General features: G+C 47.8%; 1 protein-coding gene across 1 annotated transcript in view; it reads right to left on the reverse strand.

Moving 5' to 3' along the window:
* SALL2 (spalt like transcription factor 2) overlaps window positions 1-13,913 on the reverse strand; it is a 246,152-nt gene that overhangs the window by 109,684 nt on the left and 122,555 nt on the right. The window lies entirely within an intron of this gene.

Raw genomic sequence — 13,913 nt, forward strand, 5'->3', positions numbered from 1 at the left:
CCGAAGTCACCCCTCCTCCCCCAAATTCCTTTTAATTCCCTGTTGCAAAAACACTTGTTAAACGCAACGAGGCTAGGTGCCTCCTCGATGGTTTTTAACCAGGATTTCTATCCAGATGCACTGAGACAGCCACGCTCCAAACAGTGGAGCCTGGCGTACACTGGTCTGACCCCACTGGATGCCCTCCTGCTACTGGACAGCAAGCCCAGCAAGGGGAAAAAATGACAAATCTCTGGGCATGAAATTGACCTTAAAGGCACACGTAAGTAAATGAGCGAAAGTGCACGCGTCCAAATAACCCGACTCAGGAGAATGAAGCATCTCCCACCTAGGACCACTGTACCATAGTAGTTCAATCTCTAGTCCTCTTGATACTCCACTACGGCACCGCTTTCCTATCCGCATGACGAAGGTTCACGCGGCGCCCTCACAGCTCCCCTTCTAGGCGCTGCTCCCCTTCTTTGGGGTTCCAGAAGATCGGACACATCTCTGGAATTGAATTCTCTCTGAATTTGCCACCCATAGTCGCCATAAGTGTGTTCAAGGCTGCTTGCATCACTCTCAAAACTCTCCAGGGAGAAGAAGGTTACTGCCCAGCGCCATGTCTGCAGCTTCACCACAAGTTAAGGCTCCTTCTCAACACTCTTCAAGAAGTCAAAAGCGCTACTCCAATCATTCTCTGGGAAACGCTGAACTCCATTGCTCCAACCATTAGGCCTAACACTTTGTATAACCTTTTTAAATGCGACGTTAAAGCGCTGTGTTTTGATTTATCAACGTTTTTCACACGGACAATGCTACATTAATAAAAGTAAAACGAACACATACCTCTCCCCTCTCTCCAGCTACTCCATACAATTAATTCCCTGACCCCTCTTCTCCAACCAGTGAAAAGGCACTTCCCATACCCCACCAACCACCCTGTCCAGAGCTCCCCATATATGTCAAGTGCCATCTTACCCACTACACTCTGCCATCCCTCTTTATATGCCACCCACCTCACTCCGCCTCCACCCACACCAGCTGCTTGCAGCTCCACTCTCTCTAGACGCTGAAGTACAAAGCTTATTCCATACGTCCATAGATGTCTCCTAGATATTCTGGAGTGCGACATCTTGACTCCCAACGTGTGCGGCTCTACCTTCACTCCAGCCACTGCCCGGTCACGTTTAACTTCTCGCGATATGTCTGTCAGGTCCACTGCTTCTCTACTCTCCAAATGCGCAGCTCTGTAATGCTGCAAAACGCCTGCGAATTCGTCGTCTTGAAACGTGTACGATTTGCAGATTCAGAGTGGTGCCTGCTTCTGGTAGTTACCCAGTTCAGTGTCACCCTGTTTCTCTGACTTTAGCCGTCGCGTCTCTCTGTATTTGCTGCACTCTACCCCTTGATTTCATTCGGTCTTTCTGTGTCGTCATCACTGTTGCCCTAAGGGCCTAAGGCCTTCCCTGCCCAGGGCCTAAGTACATTTCACTCATGCGCCTGCGCTCTGCATTGTGTCACGCGTCTCTTTTCTCGCATCGACACTTGTGGTGTCAGTCTGTCTTTCCGTGCAACTCTGCCCTTCCCTCTCTGTTGAGAGAGGTTGTGAAAATAGTATTTTCACAACCTCTCTCAGTTTCTGGGAGTCTTCAACCTGTCACTTCTCTGGTTTCCTCTTCTAAGGCCTTATCTGTGTCTTCCAACCATGCACACGTTTTTCCTTCAGTTGTGACTGTACCTTCTCTTCAGTGACACCCTGTTCCAGTAGGGTCCCCTCTCTCTTGCACCCAGTGTCTCTGCTTATAATTCTCTCAGCAACTTTCTTTCTTCCCAGCGCCCCTCTGCCCTCGAGGGGATGTCTATGTTTGTCTCTTTCTCTGTGTCACTCTTTGACTCTTTCGGTGTCCCTAAGTCTCTTTCTCTAGGAGTCTTTGCTTCTCTTTTTGCCAGTTCCCCCTTCTGTCACCTTACTTAAGCCTCCCTCTGAGTAACTCTACCTACTGTGTGCATTTGTTCCCCTTGTCTCGGCGTCACGTTGTCCTGTTCTCCGAGTGTCACTCTGTCTTTCTTCCATTGCCACTCTGACCCGTCTCTCCAGGTCGCCCTCTGCCTCTTGTACTCAGTGTGATCCAGTCACACTAAGTCTGCCTGCTTTCCTCTTTCTCTCAGCGTCATCCGTTCCAGTTTTTCGTCTTGATGTCACTCTGCTCATCCGTCTTTTTCCCAATGCTGTCCCTTTACGCTCTCCTCTGTGCCAAACGGTGTCTTTCTTCCAGTGCCAAAGTCTCTTTTATCTTCGTGTCCGTGTTGGTTTTTCTTTTCCTCCTCTTTTCATCTACCTCTCTCAATATCCTTGTTTTGTTTCTTCCTCGCTGCGCCTCGCTGGCCTCCCCTGTCTCTTCCTTCAGTGTTCTGAATGTTTCTCGGTGACCCTCGTGTGTGTCCTCGCGTGCACGGTGTGCGCCACGTAATGGGGCCGTGGCCCCCTGTCCTCGCCATCTCTCTGGATCGTCCCGTCTCTGCCGTCGTTTTCACATGTACCCTGACTCGCTGCATGTCTCTTCAACTCTATGTATGTCGCTCCATCAGTTTTTGCATGTTTCACGGAGTCGCCGTGTGTGTCTCGGGGTTATTAACCCCATGTCTCCTTCGAACAGTGTCCCACTAAGTACCACTGTGACCCGCCCCGTGTCCCTGTCACCGTGGCCCGCTCCTCTGTTTTGTTTTACCACCTTCTCTCTATCTGACCCTGCCTCCCTGCTAATCTCAGTCTCTTCCCTGTCATTTGTCACGTTCCATGCCTCTTGACCCCATGCAGTCCTCCCCACCTCTGCTCCCCTGTCTTACTCCCTCTCGCAGAAACGCACGCGCGCGCGCGCGAGCACGCTCGGATCTTTCTCACGCTGTCCCTTTCGCTCTCCATCACTTGTGTGTCTCTCATTCCTTCATCCAAGGCCTCCCCTGCCCCGACTCCTACCCACCCCTCGGCTTCACACGCTTTCGGGCCCCCTTCTCACTCTGCAAACGCTCTAATCGATTTTGTCACTTAGGGTCGCCAAGTAACAACTTTTCTTTCGCCCCACCCTACCTGTCCGTCCGTCCCATTTCTTTTAGTACGTGCGTGTCTTTATTTAAAAAAAAAAACATGTATTGGGGGAGAGGTGCGTGTCGAAGGTTTCCTCCACAGTAACAAATACCTCCACTTGTTTCATTCACCCATGCTAGCCCCACATGGCGCCCTCGTGTGCCCCGCAGCGCTGTGCCCCACCTCACCATTCTCGGAGCCGGTGGAGGTCTCGCAGTCAGAGATGACCTGCTGGGGCTTCCGCTGCTTCCTCCTGGACATCTCCCTCCCGTGGGTGCCCGCTCTCGTCGCACCCAGGGTGCCCCCCGGATGCAGTGGGTGCTGCCTGAGGCGTCGGGTCGCGTTCACTGCGCTCCGCACTCTCTACTGCGAGAGGCGCTGAAAGAGGATCCTGTCCCCTCCCAGCAGCCTCCTCCAGGCCCTATTGTGCACCCAAAGAGGGCTGCTAATCCCCCACCCCACCCTCCGGGGCCCTCGCTGGCAGGAGGAGGGGGGCGTTAACCCTTACCCTCCTGACCTCCCCCAGGCCAGGCAGCCGGCTGGCGATCCCCAGTTGGAATAGGTGAGATTTCCGATACAGCGACCGCCGTTCTCTGGATGGCCTCTAGGCGCTAGGGGGAACGTAGGTGCTTCTGAAATGTGCAGGAATGACAATACTGGAGACTCGACCCCCACAAAGCATAATCATCATAATAGCATCAAATAAAATGGTTATGTATCACTTGGCAAAAATCTGCACCGTGCATATGTGCACCGTGGCGCTGTGACTCAATGTCTTCATTGTATCGCCCTAGATTTGAAGATTCTCAGTCGCTAACGCGACTTCTGTTTTGCACAAGTTTGCAGCGGGTGCACCAACCCACTCAGCTCCCTTACCATTTTACAGTAGCAAAAATAATATGGATTGTCTTTGCCAGTAACTGATATTATGACTGATAATCAGAACGAGGATATATACAAGCAAAAATTGATAACCCCTATCGTTTCCACTTCTCATAGTGGAAACCATGAGTTCGTTGTTTATTTGCAAGAGTAACAGCGCCAAGATGGCACCATGTTTGTTTAGAGAGCACTAATCCGCTGATACTGCTACCCATCCATGACACTCTCTAATGTAAGCATTTACAGCCTGATTCATGAAGCGAAATAGCGCCCGCAATGGCTGCGAAAACGCAATTGCGGGTGCAAAACACGGAATCGGCATTCAAGTACGAAATAGCGAAATCGCTAAAAAATAATAGCGATCGGAATAGCGATTACGCTGTAATAGTCGCAGACTCCGGGAAGTCGAGCATTAGCGATACGGAAATAGCGTCCAACCACGGAATCTGCGAAATGAATAGCGAAACGCAATATTTTCTCAATCGGCATTCATGAAAGAAATACATTAGCGAAAAAGCGCAAAATCGCACGTTTGCGCGGCGCAATTTAAGGACAACTCAAAGCAGGTGGTAACCATAAAAGCCATGATTAACCAAAATTTGAAAAACTGTTAGCCAATCACCAACAGGTCCAGGCCTGACCAATCACACATAAGGACATTCAGCAGCAGCATTAGGCGTTCCACAATGCCTGGGATGTACATGGTGGTGAGGCGGCGAAGGCTACAGCGAGCAGCACGGAGGAGACGCATGAGGCAGGCAAGGATTTACCGGCAGCGGGTCACCTTGCTGGGCCAAACCAGAGAACAGATTTATGCAAAATACAGGCTGAATGGGGAAATGATCACCTGGCTGATACAAGAACTCGACCCCATCATGCAGCACCCAACAAGGCGAAACAATTCTGTGCCCACACATGTGCAGGTATTGTGCAGCCTGCACCTCCTGGCCTCCGGCAGTTTCCAGGGGATAGTAGCAGCTGCTGGGGGGATATCCCAGCCCACCATGTCACGCTGCCTCCACACTTTCGTTGACGCCATGCTCACCCAGCTACACCGTCACATCACATTTCCCACGAGCCAACAGGAATTGGACCTGACAAAACTACAATTTTATAATGTTGCCCATTTTCCCCATGTCCTCGGCTGCATAGACTGTACCCACGTCGCCATCTGCCCACCAGCTGGCACGGAGTATATGTACCGCAACAGGAAGTCCTACCACTCCCTCAACATACAGATGGTCTGCAATGCCAAGACCATCATCACTGACATTGTGGCCCAGTACCCAGGGAGTACCCATGACTCCTTCATCTTCAGGCACAGCGGACTCCACACACGACTGATCAGGGGAGAGTTTGGGGAAGGACACCTACTTGGTAAGTACACTTTGTTGACAATGTCACATTGCTATGAAGTAACTGCGCTGCACAGGCAATCAACATCTGCTCCTCTCATTCAGGTGACAGTGGCTACGCCCTACGGGAATACCTCCTGACCCCTTACCTCAACCCTGCCACACCTCAGCAACGGCGCTACAATGTTGCGCACATCCGGACAAGGAACTGTATTGAAAGGACATTTGGCCTGCTCAAGAGCAGGTTCCGTATACTGCACAAGACAGGTGGGGCCATGTATTACAGTCCTGCAGCGTGCTGCCGCATTGTGGCTGTCTGTGCAATGCTTCATAACATTGCAACCAAGCGCCGGATACCAGTTGACATCTCAGGCAGTGAATCTGAGGGGGACGACCGGCCACCAGCACATGCGCACCATGCACGCGGGGAGAACCCAGCTGAAGGCCACAGACGTCGCAACCACATCACAGCTAACAATTTCTAGCCCACCCCCTTCCCCCACCCCACATATCACAATTGCATGCAAAATGTAATGATTACACAAGGCGAATGTGTGCAGCAAAATAAATGTAATTGTTTGATTCACAAGAAAAAAGGGTCATGGTAACAACTATTTACAAAATGCAGTATTCCTGCATACTGCATGTGAAGGTTCATGGCAGGCTTAGCTTCAGCCTGCGCCTGTGTCCCTGACACAATGTCATTGGCGCCTCCGGCGCACAATTCCCAGGCGCCTGTGAGGCTCTTCCTCATCCTGGGCAGCTGTACCAGGCGTAGCCCTGGTGCTGCGCCTAGGTGGGGGGGGCCTGCGTGGCAGAGTGGCTGCTCACACTGGAGGCACCCTCACTCGCATCGTCTCCCCCCACAATGGCTGGTAGCACAGGTGTATGCAGTGCGGTAACGGCGGTGGTCAAGTGCTCCAGCACCCGGGTAATGTCCTCGCAGCACTGGACCAGTTGGTGCTGCTGGGTCAACGAGCGCCGCGACAGCTGGGTGGTGGCATTTGCTGCCACATAATTTGAGCGACTATAGGTGGACAGCCGGCTCAACAGCTGGTGGTGGCGCCTGCTTGCAACACTGCGGTGCTTCACCAGCGCTGCAGTATTGTCCTCCATTGCCGCCGTCATGCGGTCCATGGCCGCCGTCATGCGGTCCATCCGCTCGCCGACTCCCGCCACATTGCGGCCAATCTTATGCAGCTGGAGCTGGATGGCTCCTTGCTGCTGCGACTGGCGCTGGTGTATTCGGAGCATGCGGCGCTCCACGCTCATGCAGGCATGGAGATGCCCATTGCCCCTCCTGCTGTGCGGCCGCTGTGTTGCGGATGTGGCTGGCCCAGATCTGGTTGGACGAGCTGCAGGTGGTGTAGCAGCTGGTGTTGCAGGTGCGGCAGGCACTGGAGGCACATTGGTGGGGGCTCTGGTGTTGGCAGCCGGTGGGCCTGCAGATGTTGCAGCAGGTAAGGTGGGGGCTCTGGTCTTGGCGGCCGGTGGGCCTGCAGATGTTGCAGCAGGTAAGGTGGGGGCTCTGGTCTTGGCAGCCGGTGGGCCTGCAGATGTTGCAGCAGGTAAGGTGGGGGCTCTGGTCTTGGCGGCCGGTGGGCCTGCAGATGTTGCAGCAGGTACGGTGGGGGGCCTGGCTGCTGGTGTTTGCGCAGCGGCAGGGGCTGGTGGCTGGGTATCGGGTAGGGATTCCTCCTCCTGGGCCTCCTTCCTAATCGATCAGCAGCCTCTCGCTGTCACTGCTATCATCCGCACCTGTGAGGGTAAGTGGATACTCATTAGGTGCATGTGACTGTCAGACGTGCAGATGTTACATGCATGCTGGGTGTCATTCCCTGGATGGCTGTGGATTTGCGCACTTTGGAACCTTTCTGGCCGCATTGTGGTACTACTACATTGTGGACATACTACGTCTCCCACAATGCTTCAGGGCATTTCCTGATGCACAACATAGGCATGACTAAGGGCCAATGAGTGAGCCTATTTGGTCAGGGACGGTCATAGGGGACAGGGTCGCAGGCGCATGCCACTTACCTTGGGTGTCTTGGGTGGGGCGGGAGGAGTCCAGAGGGGTCACGCCAACACACGCCTCCCTCTCCAAGGTGTCCTCTACCTGGTCCTCCAGGGGGGTGTTGGGTGGGACAGTCGGTCCACCACCTCCAGTGCCTGATGCCTCACCAAGGCGCTCCGCCACCCTCTGCTTGGCACGCCCTCGGAGGTCGTACCAGCGCTTTTTCAGCTCCTCCAACGACCTGTCCGCAACGCCCACAGAGTTGACGCTGGAGGCAATCCCCACCCAGATCCTCCGCTTCTCCTGCTCTGGGACCCTCCTTGAGTTGGCTCCAAAGAGCTGGTCGTGGTTGGCCACCACCCCTTCTATAAGGTTCTCCAGCTCCTGCTCGGAGAACTTTAGTTTGCGCTTGCGGCCAGCGCTGGTGCTGGGGCCAGGGAGAGGTTCGTCGGACATGGCGGTCGCAATTTCGGCCGGTTCGGGAGTCGCTAACGGAGGTTTAGCGGCAGCTTTCCGTCGTGAACACTCGAATGATAGCGTCACTGTGGTGTTTGGGGGTGGGATTTGGCTGCTTCCTGGTTGTGATGTCATCACGGTGCTCGGAATGCGTCTTCCCGTTTTCCAGATCCCGCGAGAATGCGACTCGCAATCCCGATCGCACGGGATTGCGAGTCGCAATTCCGTGCGATCGGGATTGCGAGTCGCAATTCCGTGCGATCGGGATTGCGAGTCGCAATCCCGATCGCAGGTAGCCGGAAATAGCGATTTTTCTGCGTTTTTTGTAGGTCGCTAACGGCTTTAGCGCCCGCGTGCGAGTCGCTATTTTTTCCCCGAAAAGTACATGAATGCCGTTTTGCGTTTCCTCAATAGCGAGTCGCTATTAATCGCTATTAGGGACACGCAAAACGGCCCGTACATGAATCAGGCTGTTACAGCCTGATTCATCAAGCGAAATGCGCTCGCAAAAGGGTCAGATTCTGAGAATCTGGCCCTTTGCGAGTGCAATTTTTGCATTTGGGATTCATCATCCCAAATGCAAAAATCGCTAATAAAGAATTAGCTAAATTGTGAGGATTAGCATTTAAGGAATCTCTATTAGAGATTCCTTAAATGCTATTCATGAAACACTAAAAAATTGCGAATTCCTTTGGACATGTGTGTGCACAACATCAGTGTAAATTCACATTTCAGGGGTGCTACAGGGTGTCCTTTGGACACCCCTGCACCCTTGAAATCGCATCCTTATTTGCGATTAGCTAATTGCTAATCGCAAATAAGGAATAACTCCCCATGCATTCCTATGGGCCTGTGGCCCATAAGAATGCATGGGGAGTTATTCCTTATTTGCGATTAGCAATTAGCTAATCGCAAATAAGGAACATGTAGGAATCGCAATATTTTTTGCAATTCCTACATGAATCCCGTTTTGCAAGTCCTTAATAGCGATTCCTTATGAATCGCTATTAGGGGCTCGCAAAACGGGAGAATGATGAATCAGGCTGATAGTGTGCAGCCAGGCTGTGCGGCATCTGCAGTGTGACTGTGCAGGTGGGCATGTCAGCGTGCAGTGTCACACTGGCAGTGGAGGACATCTCAAATTACATAACTGATGACAAAATGGACAACATCACTAATTACACCATAGAGGTGTAAAGCACAGAGTACTGTGTGCATATGTATGGGTGCATATATGAAAACAGCATAAGCCCTGGAGATAAGTGTGGTTGTACATGTTAAAAGTTATATGGCACACCGTTTACAAATCAGTAAAGATCGGGGTGCAATACAGTATGGTAAACAACGTAAAGGATGAGCGCACCTGATGTGTGTAGCAGAGGTATGTTTTATAGTAAGTTGTGACCTAAAGCTAAAGCAAAAGATCTATGAGAAAGCCCAAAGCTTCTGTTGACAATAAATTATGCATAAGTGGATATCAGAGCATGAGCCGCGTTATATAGTCCATTGCTATAAGAACATTTTAAGTTCAAAGGTTAAAGTGATGTTATAGTTAGATATAGTAGTAATTTTTAACTTACAGTTAAACAGAAACGTGGAATTTCTTTTAAAAAAACCCAAAATTAAAGTGATATTATAGTTAGGCCTAGTAATAATGTAAACATATTGTTTTAAAAGATAAAAAACACTGAAAGTCTCGTTATAGTCTACTGAGCTAATTATAACTTGCACCCTCGCCATGCACTGCACTGCGTATGACCTCACTTATTACATCACTTATGACATGTTCAGTGACATTGATGACGTCACTGATGAATTCTCAAATTACTTCATGGATGACATACACCCTCTCCGCCAATCAGAACGCTCTATTTTTTTAGTTTATAGTTCCACGTAAACCCCCAGAGGGCAAACAATCAATAAATCACTGACTTTTGAGACTAAATTTTTCAAAAAGTGCTGAATGGATTTACACCAAATCACAAAAAGTACACTTTTGAAGTAAAGACCTTGTTTCTGCCAAGATTGATGTTATTCTGTTCAGCTGTTTTTTTTCTGTATCACTGTCTAAAATTACTATGGAAAAATTTCTCAGCCCCCGTTTGACGGATTTTTTTCTTTTTTATTTATAAAGTTTTATATAGCGCTAGCTAGACCTGAGGGTTTCAGAGCGCTTTACATACACAAGAAAAGAAGAAGTTGCACTACATCGTAGAACATGAGGAATCATACAATATATAAGGAAAGACATCACACTTAGTCTAGTCTAGTCTGGATATTTGTATTGCGCAAACATATCACATCCCCTGAGGGAGTCTCATGGCGCATGCGGACAATCCCAGAAAAAGACAGTGAATGATCCTGAGAATGGAGGCCTTAAATATACATTGGGGGAGTGAAGAACGCAGGTGGTTGAAACAGTCAGATGACCCCCATCCTAGAAAAAGTCACAGTGAGAGGGGAGATCATTAGTCTATTGATGCCTGGGATGGTTGACTTGGTCAGGGAAGTATTGGTTGAGGAGCAGTAGTTTCAGGTCCTTTTTGAAGCCAGGGAAGGAGGGGTTACATCTGAGGGCAATAGGGAGTGTGACACTCCGAAACTTTCCATGAACAAACTGCGTTGGATGAACTTTAAAAACATTTTTTATGGTGATTAAGCAAATTATGCCAAATTCATTAGTTAGGAAAACCCAAAAACGCTTTTCCTATGGAAAGTCTGACCGCCACTTTGTAATATCTATGGGCCTGATTTAGATCTTGGCAGACGGGTTAATCAGTTACAACGGCGATGGATATCCCGTCCGCCGAAATATAACTCCCATAGGATACATTAGGGTTTATATTTTGGCGGACGGGAAATCCGTCACTATTGTGACGGAGTAACCCATTCGCTTGGATCTAAATCAGGGCCTATATCTATATCTCACTATATATATATGTATTTATATATATCTCAATATATATATATATATATATATATATATATATATATATATATATATATATTGAGATATATTGAGATATATATATATATATATATGTATTACCTACTGGCGATAGCCAGTAGGTATATATAGTTAGGACCTAGCTACCATAGGAACATTCTATTGGGAATAACTTTGGCGCCGGTTGAGGAATTTGTGTGTAATTTTCCAAAATTTAGGCCAGCTCCGCTCCGCTTCTTCCCTGGAAGTTTCGGGGGGATTGGTCATGCGGGAGCCGAGAAAAAAGGGGGGTCCCAAAACGTGTTTTCCCCATGTTAATTTCCATAGGACGAATAGACAAGGCTACAGCCCGAACCGCTGAATGGAATTACACCAAACTTTGCAAAATTGTAGGGACTGGTACGCAGAAGTGCCTTTTCTATATTTGGTGAAAATTGCTGCAGTGGTTTTTATGAAAATTTACTTCAAAAACACATATATATCTATATAAGCTTACTGTAAGCTTACTGTAAGCTTACTGTACTCTGTACCTTCCCGAGTACGAGCTGCATTCTGATTGGTTGCCAATGTCTGTCAATACTCCAAAACCGAAATTGTTGGCAGCCATCTTGTACCTCGGTAGACTGAGGCACAGGAAAGCTGAAAAACAAACGTGTAGAACTAAAAAAGGGGGCAGGGTAGAAGCACCCTGACCCCCTAGGCCTGCTCAGGGTGTCCCACAAGGACCCCCAAGGCAAAAAAAAAAATGTTTTCAAAATTCAAATTCTTCATCTAAGAAGTGTTGGCAGCCATCTTGGGACCAATATACATGATAGCACCTCATTAAAAAGCATTGCAGTTAATAGAAGGTTTTAGGACTTTAGTTACATTATAAATCATTTGTTGATGGTACCATACTCATTTTAGGAATTGTGGTGTGTTCTAAGGTCATTTTACCATGTGAAAAAGCCTTCTGCTGGGATATCATGAATCATGTTTGAAAGAACACTATTATCTCATGCTTTTCCCACAGTGGTTTGGAAGGGGATCTATAAGCTAAACTGAAAGCATATTTTCTGTAAATTCACATTATCTTTCTCAGTCATGTGAGAATAAAGTCTGACATTCTCAGTAAAACATGTACATCCAACAAGGACAGAGACTGTCAGTTGATTCCTTTGTGTTCTACTGCAGCTTCCCAGAGTGTTCTAAAGAACAACTAGAGCGCTAACAGTCCTACTTATTACAAAGGTATGGCACACCTGAAGCCATCTTGATTGGAAAAAAGTGGTAACTCTTAAAACATTTAATTTAAAAAGGAACAAAATGAGGGGGTATATTTTGCCATAGAAAGTATGATTAGTGCTGCAGAAAGAAAAATTAGGGCACATTTTGAGTGACTTCTCAAATCCTCTTCTATTTCATAAAAAAATTCTGACATGCAGTCTCCCAAGATGGCGACCAGAGACAAAAGAGCCCAAATGTAGCCCAAATATCACCCAGATGTAGCCCAAGTATAGCCCAATGACAGAATGTCCCAGAGTGTTCTAAAGAACAACTAGAGCGCTAACAGTCTTACTTATGAAAAAAGTATGGCACACCAGAAGCCATCTTGATTGGAATGAAGTGGTAACTCTTAAAACATTTAATTTAAAAAGGAACAAAATGAGGGGGTATATTTTGCCATAGAAAGTATGATTAGTGCTGCAGAAAGAAAAATTAGGGCACATTTTGAGTGACTTCTCAAATCCTCTTCTATTTCATTAAAAAACTTCTGACATGCAGTCTCCCAAGATGGCCACCAGAGACAAAAGAGCCCAAATGTAGCCCAAATATCACCCAGATGTAGCCCAAGTATAGCCCAATGACAGAATGTCCCAGAGTGTTCTAAAGAACAACTAGAGCGCTAACAGTCTTACTTATGACAAAAGTATGGCACACCAGAAGACATCTTGATTGGAATGAAGTGGTAAGTCTGAAAACATTTAATTTAAAAAGGAACAAAATGAGGGAGTTCATTTTGCCATAGAAAGTATGATTAGTGCTTCAGAAAGAAAAATTAGGGCACATTTTGAGTGACTTCTCAAATCCTCTTCTATTTCATTAAAAAAATTCTGACATGCAGACTGAAACATGCACTTTGAATACCAGCAGCAGACTTCCCTGGTGAGCAGTAGCTTTACTACAGTGATATAATGAGCAACTAGAGTGCTAACATTCAAAATTTATGGTAAATGTGTGACACATCTGAATGCCTTCTTGATGGAACCAAAGTAAACAAGCATTGAAAATGCAATAGATCTCCCCCTCGTTTAAGTTAAAGCCATTCTGTTTGTAATGAGGTGGCTTTTTAGCTTTGCTTTTAATAGTGTTTTTCAAACTTTCATGTAAATAACATGCATATGTATGCATATATGTATATGTATGCATGCATTTATATTTGTATTTATATAGATATGCAGATTATATATGTTTATATGTATGTATATATATATATACACATACATATATATAAATGCATATATATGCATATACATATGTGTATATGTGTGCGTGTAGATAGACCGAGGCACAAGAAAGCAGAAAAACAAACGTGAAGAACACAAAAAGGGGGCAGGGTAGATACACCCTGACCCCCTAGGCCTGCCCAGGTGGTCCCACAAGGACAAAAAAGCCCACATTTAAAAAAAAAAAACCTGGTCTGTTTTTTTAAAAATTACCCCCCAGGGGGGAACAAATCGCGGTGGCATAGTGATAAAGAAGTGTGGGGGTCTACAATCCCCCCACACTGCCCCGGGGACCGCCGCCCCCAGGGCAAAGTAACGCAGCCCCTTGGTGCATACTGGAGGCTCCTGGTGGGCTACTTGGCCCCCAGGGACCCCCAGTATGCAAGGGGAATTAGTTCCTATTCTGCAAACACGCCAGGGGTTGCGCTGCAGAGAGGTGTAAAAAAGGGTGTGGCCTCCTTACACCTCTCTGTAATGCAGCTCCCTGGCTTATACTGGAGGCTCCTGGTGGGCTAGTTGCCCCCCAGGGACCCCCAGTATGCAAGGGGAATTAGTTCCTCCTCTGCAAACGCGCCAGGGGTTGCGCTGCAGAACGTTGTAAAAAGGGGCATGCCCTCTGAACACCTGCCTGCAAAAATGTAGTAAATCAGTATAAAAAAAAAACCAATTAATACATTTAAAAATTGTCATTTAAAAAACCTTCGAA

This window comes from Lissotriton helveticus, chromosome 5_1, assembly GCF_964261635.1.
Source record: "Lissotriton helveticus chromosome 5_1, aLisHel1.1, whole genome shotgun sequence".
In the NCBI taxonomy this organism is placed as follows: domain Eukaryota; kingdom Metazoa; phylum Chordata; class Amphibia; order Caudata; family Salamandridae; genus Lissotriton; species Lissotriton helveticus.